We start from the raw sequence: 11,753 nt of genomic DNA on the forward strand, positions 1-11,753 counted from the left end.
ATGCTTGGGTGCCTTTCATCCTCTCTCCAGGTTCATAGGGTTTCCGGAGGCAAGCTATTATGGAAGTGGATGCCACTCTTCCTTCCAAGCTTATTTTAATCAGGGAGTTCCACCCCACTCTCCGTCCGCATTGGGTAGCCAACCATTAACACATTTGACACATCAGTGTCGCAGTGTTCAGCCTCATAGCAACCAAAAGTGACCGCGGTACGGCAACTTGTACACCAGGGCTATATGACTTAGAGGAACAAAAACAATGAAAGACAGGCCCAAAGGCAGCGCATTAAAAGTCAACCACCTTTGGCTTGGTAGCATCACTTTCTGTCCACTGGGCCAGCTGATCTCTCTCTCGAAGTTGATATTATTGTTGTCTTTAAATTTTGTATCCATGGCAAACAATTTATGTTTATACACCAGAAGCACTTGTTGTCAATGAAGAATTCTGTTTTTCAACTCAGGCCCCAAATAAGGAAGTTTATCCTGCAATGAAAAGAAGTTAAAACACCTTTATTGAAACACAGAGGAATAGCTCTTTCTCAACACCTCAGGATGCAAAGATAATTCAGGACATTAATTCCAAGTTGCAGGCTCAAAGGAACTGTACAAACAGAGTGAGACTATTCCTCAGGTAATAAGCCTAAGTATTCAGCATCTCGACAGTCTGTTTAAAGTAATATTTGTAGAAGGCATACTGTGAGCCAACTTGCACTATATACAAGAACAGGGTACATGGATAAATTATATAGTCCGTGTACTTTAGAATTTTAAAGCTTAGAAGAGAAAATAGAGATGTCACCATGTTAAATTAAATATGGAAACTTTATTGCAAGAAATATGCACAGAGAGCCATACTAACAGAAAGAAGTAACACCCTCGGGTTTCCAGAGAAAATAAAAGGTGAGTAAGTAGTTGAGTTATTATGGTAAAGAAGTTTGAAGAAACTTCTTCTACACATTAAAAAAACCAAATTTATGAACAAAGGCATAAATTTTTCCCTATAATTAAAGCATAAATAGAAATCAGGTCACAACAGATAAATTTATAATAACAGGGAGGTCTGAGATAGGTAAGGAAAAAACATTCTTATTTTCAGGATGGTGAAAACTAACAGACTATAAAGAAAGAACTAGTTATGATTTTAGATAGGTCATGCTGAAGACAGTGCAGTAGGTAGATAAGAATCTTTGATAAGACTTTCAAATTTCTGACTTGGACATTCAATTAGAGAAATTATTATGAAAGGCAACAATAGACAAGAAGAATATGTGTGGCATAGAGCTGGTGTATTTTGAGATGACCTTTGAAGTATTCGTTAATCATCAAAAGAAATCGCCTTATACTTAGTTGACTAAATATGTTTGAAACATAGAAGTAATATATAGTTTTGGAAAACATTAGCACCTAGGCAGTGGTTAAAAACATGAGATTGAATGAGGTTGCAAATGAACAACAGCATGAAGGATTAGGAGAGGATCAAGAACATTGCAAATATCAACTTTTAAGCCTCCCCGTTTAAGGGATGACTAAGACGTAGAATCACTAGATTAATCTTTCCAAAATATGGAGACTTTTACAAATTTGCATATCTGGATGTTATTGTTTTTGTTAGATGCCATCATGTCAGTTCTGACTCATAAAAACCTTATTCAATAGCATGGAATACTGCTGGGTCCTGCACCAGTCTTATTATTACAATGCAGCCCATTTTTTTTCTTTCATATTTTTATTGTTTTGCATACAATCATTTATATATGTTGTGTTTCATGTATGTACACTATGTTTCATGGAATCTTTAAGTTACATTGTTTTTTTATTCATGTAAATTGTTCTTTATAAAATAATTTATACTTATATATTTTATATAATCAGTATTTATCCATATCTATCATTACTCCATCTTTTCAAGTCCTCACTAAATCTTTCCTAGTCCTTCACTGCTCCGCCACCAGCTGACCTCTGCTGTATTAATGATTTTCCTCCTTCCCCTTTTTCCATTCCTTCATCCTTTTCCCTTCTCCTTTTGAACATATATCTACACGTCTTACTCTGTTATCCTTCTATTTTTACAATAATGGTCTTATGTAGCATATGTTCTAATGACACTGAGTTCACTCAGCATAATGCATTCTAGACTCCTAATTTATTTTGTATTAAGGTGTTTTTTACAACCATTTTTTAAAATTTATTTTTCTTTTGTATTGGTTTGCATACAAAATTTGTATACATTGGTTTTATTCATATATGCTGTGTTTCCACATTCCTTTATTCATGTTGTGTTTCATACAATCATTTTCATGCATTGTTTTTTATAAAATTAATCACCATTGATCTATAGCCACCATTATCCCATCTTTTCAGATTTCCACTGGATCTTCTCTAATACCTTCATCCTCCTCCCTCTACCCACCAAACTCTGCAACTCTGGAATTCCTCTCCTCTCCACCCTCAGTCCCCCTTTCCTTCTTTGGATATTTATGCACATTTTACAAGTTATCCTTCAATTTTTACAGTAATGGTCTTAAGCAGTGTTTGTCCTTATGAGGCTGATTTCACTCAACATATTGCTCTCTGGACTCTGCTATGTTATATGTTGTTGTGAAGTGCCGGCCTGTTGCTTGCAACTCATAACGACCCTGTGTGCAGCAGGTCTAAACCCTGCTCTATCCTGAGCCAACCTTAATGTCTCTGGCACACCTTCCCCCATAACCCCAGACACTGAATCAGTCCATCTCATTGAGGGTCTCCCTCTCTTGCACTGTTCCTCCACTCTCCCAAGCATAACATCACTCTCCAAGGACTGGTCCCTCTTTGCAACATGTCCAAAGTATGCCAAATAAAGCTTCACAATCCTTGTTTCCAAGGAGCAGCCTGGTTTTACCCTCTCTACGATGAACCTGTTTGTTATAGTATTGTACAAAATCATTGTTCCTTAGTGCCACATGTCATTCCATTGTGTGAATCTACCAGAATTTATTAATCCACTCTTTTGTTAATGGGTATTTGGGCCAGTTCTGCATTCTTGCTATTGTGAATAATGTTGCTATTAACATGAGTGTATATACCTTAGTTTGTATCTCAGTTCTGATTCCTTGGGGTATAGTCCTAGCTGTGGAATATATGGGTCATAAGGGATGTCTATGTTCAGCTTTTTGAGGAAACATCTGACTGCCTGCCAGAGTGGTTGTATTACTTTACAATCCTAAAAGCAGTGCATCAGAATTCTGATCTGTCTGTATCCTCTCCAAAATTCATTGCTTGCTGTCCTGTTAAACTTTCGTATTGCTACTGGAGTGAGATAGTACCTCATTGTTGTTCTGATATGTATCTCTGACTGTCAGTGCTTTTGAGCATTCCTTTATGCGTCTGTTGGCCATCTGAATGTCTTCTTTTGTGAAGAAAATTTTCATGTCTTTTGCCATTGTGTTGTTGGGTCTTTTCTTTGTGGAGGTGCCATTGTTTTTTTAAGTTCCTTTGAGTTGAGTACACTTCATGGCAACCCTATAATAGTAGATTTGAAGTCTGTCCTATCCTACACCATTCTTACCATCCCCAACACATTTGAGTTCATTGCCACAGACACTATTTCAATCTATTTTATTAAGGGTCTTCCTGTCCTTTGCTGACCCTTCACTTTTCCAAGCATACTGTCACTTTCCAAGGAATAAGTCTCCTGACAACATGTCCAAAATGAAACAAAGCTTTACCACCTTAACTTCCAAGAAATATTATAATAGCACTTTCTGCAAGACACAGCTGTTTGTTCTTCTGGCAGTCTGTGTGATACTCAGCACTTTTCTCCAATACCACATTCAAATGAATTGATTCTTCTGTCATCCTTATTCATTGTTCAACTCTCAGCTACATAGCTGGTAGTTGGAAAAACTGTGACTTGAGTCAGGCGCATCTTAGTCCTGAAACTAACATTACTGCTCTTTCAGACCAAGGAGAGATTCCCTGGCAGTAGACTTTCCCAATGTTATATGACTCCTGATCTCTTGACTGTTGTTACAAAGGATATTGACTTTGGATCCAAGCCGGATGAAATTGTTGACAATTTCTATCTTTTCTCCATCTATCATGATGTTGCTTATTGGTACAGTGCTGAGTATTTTTGTTTTCTTGATTTTGAGATGTAATCCATATTGAAGTAGGCAGTCCTTGATCCTTTGCAGAAAGCACTTCAGGTCCTGCTCACTTTCACTCAACAAGGTTGTATTGTCTGCAGAATGCAAGTTGTTCATGAGCCTTCCTCGAATCCTGCTGCCACGCTCTTCTTCAAAGTCCTGGTTCTCAAATGATTTGCTCAACATACAGATTGAAAGGCATGGATAAAGGATAAAGCTCTGATGAACATCATTTCCAATTTTAAGCTGTGCAGTATGTCCTTGGTCTGTTCGGACAATAGCTTCTTGGTCTAGGTATATTGTTGTTGTTGTTATGTGCCGTCGAGTCACTTGCGACTCATAGCGACCCTATGTACAACAGCTCTAAACTCTGCCCTGTCCTGTGCCAATCTCACGGTCTCTGACACACACATCCCAATTGCCCCAGTCATTGAATCAATCCATCTCCCAGAGAGCCTTCCCCTCCTCCGCCTGCCCTCCACCCTCCCAAGCATGATGTCTTTCTCCAAGGACTGGTATCTCCTTACAACATGACCAAAACCTAGGTATAGAATTCATATAAACATAATGCTCTGGAATTCCCACTTTTCTCAAGATTAATCATAGTTTATTACAATCCACAACATATTCAGTCAACATATAGTCCAGTTGTTATGATCCACAACATAAAGTCAAATACCTTTGCAAATAATAAAACACAGACATACATTCTTCTGGTATTCTCTGCTTATAGCCATCTGACATCACCAATAATATCCCTGGTACTACAGCCTCTTCTAAACACAGCTGAACTTCTACAGTTCTCTGTTGATCAATGCACTGTTCTCACTGTTTTTGAAGATCTTCACAACAATATTTTGCTTGCATGTGATATTAATTATATTGTTTGATAATTTCCAAATTTTATTTAGAGCATCTTTACTGGGAATGGGAATAAATATGGGTTTCCCCCCTTCAATTGGCCAGGGCTGTATTTTGCTATTTGAAACACGTCAGTTGGTATCGGATGTTAAAGGTTTATTTTTCAAAATGACTTTCCTAGATATTGAGTTTTACTTTGTTATGTAAATGGGTGAGAATATGTGAATAGGAGGCAGTTAACTCATCAACAAGTGGATTGCTAGTAGAGCTACTAAATTGAGCAGACTCAGTGGCAGATTTGGAGAATCTCACAACTAGCAAAGAAGCAGCTAGGGAATCCAGAATATCCTTTGGAGTCAGAGGTCCTTGCATCAGCTATACGAAGGTCAACAGGACCAACATAGCAGCCAGCAGCAGAGACACAGAAACCCGATATGAGACATAGCTGGCCTTGTAGCTGTGATGCCACAGAATGCGAGCTAAGAGCCTTTTGCCCAAGTTTGTTGTATGACTGGGGGGATTGGTGTGATCATAAATAGCAGTACAAAGCTTCATTGCTGAAGACTGAGGTTCCTGTGAGCACATTTTAGAAGATGTTGTGGCAGAGTGAGTGTTCTGCTGTTAACCTAAATTGCAGTCTTTTGACTTCCCTAATATGGTTCTGTGTAGTCTATGAGTTACTGAAAAGGATTGTGAACCCAGTAAAATGATAAGTTTGGTGTTGAGATGAATAGAACGAGAAACAGGAGTGTGGGGATATGTTTGAGCTCATGGGAATTGGTTTTGCATTACTGATGTAGACAAGGACAGTTTCCTTTTGTAGAGTTGTTAAAGGTCAGATATGACTATCCCTGTGGTCCTTGCTCTTTTTATACTATCCCATAGTAGATTCATTTTGTTTTATTATTATACTACTTTATTTATAAAATTCAAATACATACATTGTTTTTCAGACCAGATTCTTCCAATTTCTCTCACCCCCCAACACATTACTCATGGCATTGTACAACCTGAATTTTTTGTTGGTATTGACCAATTTTTTGTATAATGACTCTGTGTATTCCCTTCATTTTATTTTAATACATCCTAGATTATATAGCATCTCTCAGTATTGTAACTTGAGGCTTTAGAAGGTAGATGTAATATACTGAGTTACATAGTCATTGTACAAAAAAGAATTGGTAAACATTGAAAATTATTAATTCTAAAAACAATTCTTGGAATTTGTTTTTCAGTTCTTTCAGTTTGAGAAATGTTGGACAAGTTCTTCCCTTTTTTAAGCTCCAGCTCTTTGTACATTCCATTATAATATTTTGCTTTGTCTTCTCAGGCTACCCTTTGAAATCTCCTACTCATCTCTTTTACCTCAGAATTACTTCTTTTTGTTTTGGCTTCTAGACTCTCTAGTACCATTTTCCAGAGTCTTTTCTGTCATCGATTTTTATTTTTTTCTTTGTCTTCTGTCTTTTCAATGATATTTTGCTTTCTTCAGAAATGATATTTTTATTGTCATCCTGTCGTTTATCTGGATTCTTAATGTTTAATGGCTCAAATCTGTTCTTAAGACAAGTTTAAATTCAGATAAGATAGACTCAGGTTTGCATTATTGCCCTTGTAATCTTGCCTTAATTTTTTTCAACTTCAATTCAACTTACACATGAGTAATTGATGGTATGTCCCACAGTCCACACATGGCCTGGCTTTTATTGCCGATATTGAGCTTCTCCTATGGTTCTTTCCACAGATATAGTCAATTTGATTTCTGTGCAGTCAATCTGGTGAAGTTCATCTGAATAGATGCCATCTATGGTTCTTAAAAAACATTTTCTATGAAAAATATCATTCAATGTAGAAAATCTATAGTATTCTGTTGTTTAGTTGTGAGACCCTTTTCTGAAGAGTCATTGCCACATGATTTTCCCAGTGTATAGGCTTGCTTCTCACCTTATTGTAAAAAAGGTTTGATGCACAAAGAATTTAATTTTTAGAAGGTCCCATTCATTGATTTTGTTTATCGTCTTCTGGTGCAAATACCTTTTATAAGAAACTCAAGCAATGGCTACACAAATGGATCTCACCTGATGGTCTACATGAGAAACAGAATGATTACATCTGTGCAAAGAATTATTTGAGAAGCTCAATATCAGCTGTAAAAAACAAAGCCACGTGTTGCAACTCCTCATATGCAAATTCAAGTTGAAGCTAAAGAAAATAAGACAAAGCAATAGGAACTGAAATTTGACCTTGAGTCCATTCCACCACAAGTTTGAAGCCTTGACCACTCATTAGCAAAGACCAAACAGGCTGTGGGAAGATTAATCCATAATGAATACAAAAGGCAATTACAAAGACAGAGAAAGAAGACAAGAATGAGATGGATGTCAGAAAAGTCTGAATATTGTACTAGAATGCCAAGAAGCCAAAGCAAGGGGAAGAAATCAGAAAGTTAAAGGAGCTGAACAGAAGATTTCATAGAGAAGCTTGGGAAGACAAAGTATTATAATAAAATGTGCACAGAACTAGGATCAGAAAATCTCTCAGCATTTCTTAATCAGAAAGAACTGATGATCAAATTTTAGCCTAGAGTGACAATACTTGAGGACATTTTTAGCAGAATATTGAGTGATCCAAGAAGCATCAAAGGAAGATGGACAGGGTATATAAAAATCACTGTAACAAAAAGCACTTGATGACACAGAAGGATTTCACAAAACAACATATGATCAGGAGATAATGGTGAGGAAGTTCAAGCTGCCCTGAAAGAATTGGCCAAAAGCAAGGCCCCAGGAATTGATGAAATATTAATTGACATATTTAAACAGACAGATGCTGCTCTGGACATGCTTACCAGACTGTGCAAGGGAATCTGGAGGAGAGCTATCTGTCCAACAGACTGGAAGAAGTCCATATTTATTCTCATACAAAAAAATAAAAGTTATCAACAGAGTGTTGGAATTTTATAACAATATCACATGCAAGCAAAAACCTGCTGAAGATTATTTTGAAAAAAGGCAGGGTGGGGACTGGAACAGTACATTGAGAACAAAATACCAGAAATACACGCTGGGTTTAGACAGTTGTGGCACTAAGGACACCACAGCCAATATCAGATGAATCTTGGCTGAGGGCAGAGTAGGCTTTTGGCTTTGTGTATATATTTTTAACTATGTTAAAGAAACCCCCTTCCCTCTATTTCTATTTTGTTGAGTGTTTTAATCAGGAAGAGGTGTAGGATTTGTCAAAGGGCTTTTCTTTTCAATTCAGACCTTATTAATTGATAGGATCATGTAGTTTTTGTTCTTTACTTTGTTAACGTGATAGATTACATTGATTACTTTTCTTATGTTTAACCATCCTGAGATCGGACTTGAACATGAATTATTATTCTTGTATGCCTTGAATCCCACTTGATCGTGATGAATTATTATTTTTTATATGCTCTTGGATTCCATTGGCTAGGATTTATATTAACTTTATATGTTGTTGTTGTTGTTGTTATCTGCCATTGAGTTGCTAGTGACTCATAGCGACCCTATGTACAACAGCCCTAAACCCTGCTCTATCCTGTGCCAATCTCACTGCCTCTGACACTCTCATCCCGATTACCCAGTCACTGAATCAATCCACCTCATAGAGGGTCTTCCCCTCCTGCACCATCCCTGCACCCTCCCAAGCATGATGTCCCTCCCAAGCATGATGTCCCTCTCCAAGGGCCTCTTCCCCCTTACAACATGTCCAAAGTATGTCAGACGAAGCCTCAGAATCCTTGCCTCCAAGGAGTAGCCTGGTTTAACCCTCTGTAGGATTAATCTGTTTGTTTTCTTGGGAGTCCAGGGTCCATTCAAGACATAAAATATAAAAATATGTAACATTTTTGTTGTTAGTTGTTGTGGCCTAAACTCATGGCAACTTTCTTTATAATTGACTAAAGCATTACATGATCCTACAATAGTCTCATTTTCATTTATATATCAGATCATTGTGAGTCATAGCATTTTCACTGACTGAGTTTTGGAAATATATTACCTGACCTTTATTCCTAGTCTATCTTACTATGGAAGTGCTGTTAAAATCTATTCAGTGTCACAACAACACACCATTCACCATTGACAGTAAGTTGTGGTTACCCAACAGAGTCATTGCCCAGAATCAATCCATGCCTCCAATGTGGAAGGCAAGAATTCTGCCACTGAGTCACAAAGATTGAAAATACATTTATTACATAAATGATAATATAGCACTTATATAGTTAATATGTATTCAATGAATAATTTATTAAATAAATTTACATTATTAAGTTACTAATTGAGTACACTTATGGATTACATTACATTTGTATTAGCTTGATTATATTAAAAGCTACAAAGTGTTTCTTTGCAATAATCATTCAATATCTCTTAGTTAATAGCAAAATTATTTCTATGTATTCATAACCTACTTTAATAACTCACTAGTCTTTTTCCCTAACCTCTTTGTTGTCCAGAGATAACCAATATGATGAACTGTGTCTTTTTTATCTCCTTGATTTAGTATAGTTTAACCATTTAAAAATGAACATTTATCTTAAAAAATTACTCTAGAACATATTTTGCTGAAATCATCCTTTACATATTTTTTATTTCTCTCTCCCTCTCACCTCCCACATTGTTTTTGAGATTCATATATGTTAAGGTGTTTTCTGAAGTAATCTGTTATAGGAACATTCCATATCTTACGTGTATATGGCAAGAAGCTGTGCTGCAATCCCCAAAGCATGTGATTGGAGGCCACCAGCTGTTTTATGGGAGAAGGATGTTAGTCTTCTGCAGTGAGATTAAGTGCCTCTGAAAATCCACTGGAGGGTCAGCTATAAGTTGGTTCAAACTCTATGGTTCACAATAACACAATATTCCCACACAAGTATATATTTTATTGCTTCTTTTATTTCTTTGCTATTTGTTGTTTGATGCAATGAATATTATTGTTCATGACTCTGTGTAAGAGCATTTCATAGGGCATATCACCAGCAGAGGAATTAATGACTAGTAAACAAAGCTGTATTCAGTTTAATGAAATATTGTTGGATTGTTTTCCAAAATGGTTGTACTTATTTATATTCCCACCAGAAATGTAGAGGACTTATGTTTTTCTCCATATCATTTCTAATCTGGATATTGCCATAATTTGCAATTTGTCAGTACATTATAATGACATTTCACTGAGTTTCAGGTTACAATAATGAATATATGAATTACTAGCTAATTTTGCCATGAATTTTTTTATATCCTTCATGAGAAATCTCCTTCCATGTGATTTACAGCCTCAAAAACTAATGGATGGTCACCTATGTGTTCGTTCAACAAGTTTGAGTTTGAACACATATTTATAGAAAATATACACATGTACACTGTTAATTTTGGACTGAAGAATAATGAAGATAAAAGAAAAACTGATGACTTTGAATGTGATGTTGGCCAAGAATATTGAATATACTATGAACATCCAAAATAAGAAACACATCTGTGCTGGAATAAGTACACTAAGAGTCCTCCTAAGAAGCAAGGATTGTGAGACTTCTTCTCACATACTTGGGCATAGTATCAGAAGGAGTCAGCCTCTTAAGAAAGACAACATTCTTAGATAAGTAGAGAAGCAGAAAAAAAAAAGAGGATGATTAGACCTTCAATGAAATAGATTGATACAGTGACTACACAATGAACTTAATCACTGTCAAGATTTTGAGATCATCATAGAATCTGGCAGAGAGCGACTATTCATAATTTCTTTGTTGTATATAATGTTTCCAAGTCTACACTATCAAAAAGCAAAAATAAACCAAGAAGGGTAGATTATAAAAGAAGATTACTTAATACATTCAACATAGTCATATTAATACATATACTTTTATATAGTGGGATGATGGATGTTATTCTACTCTCACTCATCCTATCACTGTTATTGTTGTTATATGCCATCGAATGACCTGTGACTCAAAGCGACCCTATATACAATAGCTCAGAAGCCTGCTCTGTCCTAAGCCAGGCTCACTGACTCTAACACACTTGCCTTCATTGTCCCAGTTACTGTATCAGTCCATCTCATCTGGGCTCTTCCTCTCCTCTGCTGTCCTTCAATCCTTCCAAGCTGTTAACATTAGTATACTAAAGAAATGAACAAAACCTTATATGGCAAAATGATGCTAATTATTTCTACACTAAAATGTATCTTGTGGTGTGGTGACAGTGTTGAGTACAACCCGTATCAACCCCATGAACAACAGACCTGAACCCTGTCATATCTTGTGCCATCCTAGGAATTTTTTACACATTCAAGCCCATTGTAGCAGTCACTTTGTCATTCCTTCTTGTTGAGGATCTTCTCTGATCTTTCAATGATCTTCTCTCTACTTTGCCAAGCATAATGTCCCTCTCCAAGGAGTAGCTTCTCCTTCCTACATGCCTCAAGTATGTAAGATGAAGCTTTATCATCAGAGTGCCTCCAGGGAGCACTCTGGCTACACTTTCTCCAAGACATATTTATTTGTTCATCTGACAATCCATGGGATATTCAGTGTTCTTCTTCAATACCACAGCTCAAAGGCATAATTTCTTTTTGTGTAATCCTTATTCACTGCTCAGCTTTCAGTTGTATAGCAAGTGATTGAAAAGACCATGACCTGAATCAGGTGTACCTTAGTCCTCAAGCTGACATCATTGCTTTTCAATAATTTGGAGAGGTCTCTGAGTGCATGCTTTCCCAGTGCAGTACATCTCTTGATCTACTGACTGC

Source organism: Elephantulus edwardii, unplaced genomic scaffold, assembly GCF_000299155.1.
Source record: "Elephantulus edwardii isolate Elephantulus edwardi_28Jun2011 unplaced genomic scaffold, EleEdw1.0 scaffold00450, whole genome shotgun sequence".
In the NCBI taxonomy this organism is placed as follows: domain Eukaryota; kingdom Metazoa; phylum Chordata; class Mammalia; order Macroscelidea; family Macroscelididae; genus Elephantulus; species Elephantulus edwardii.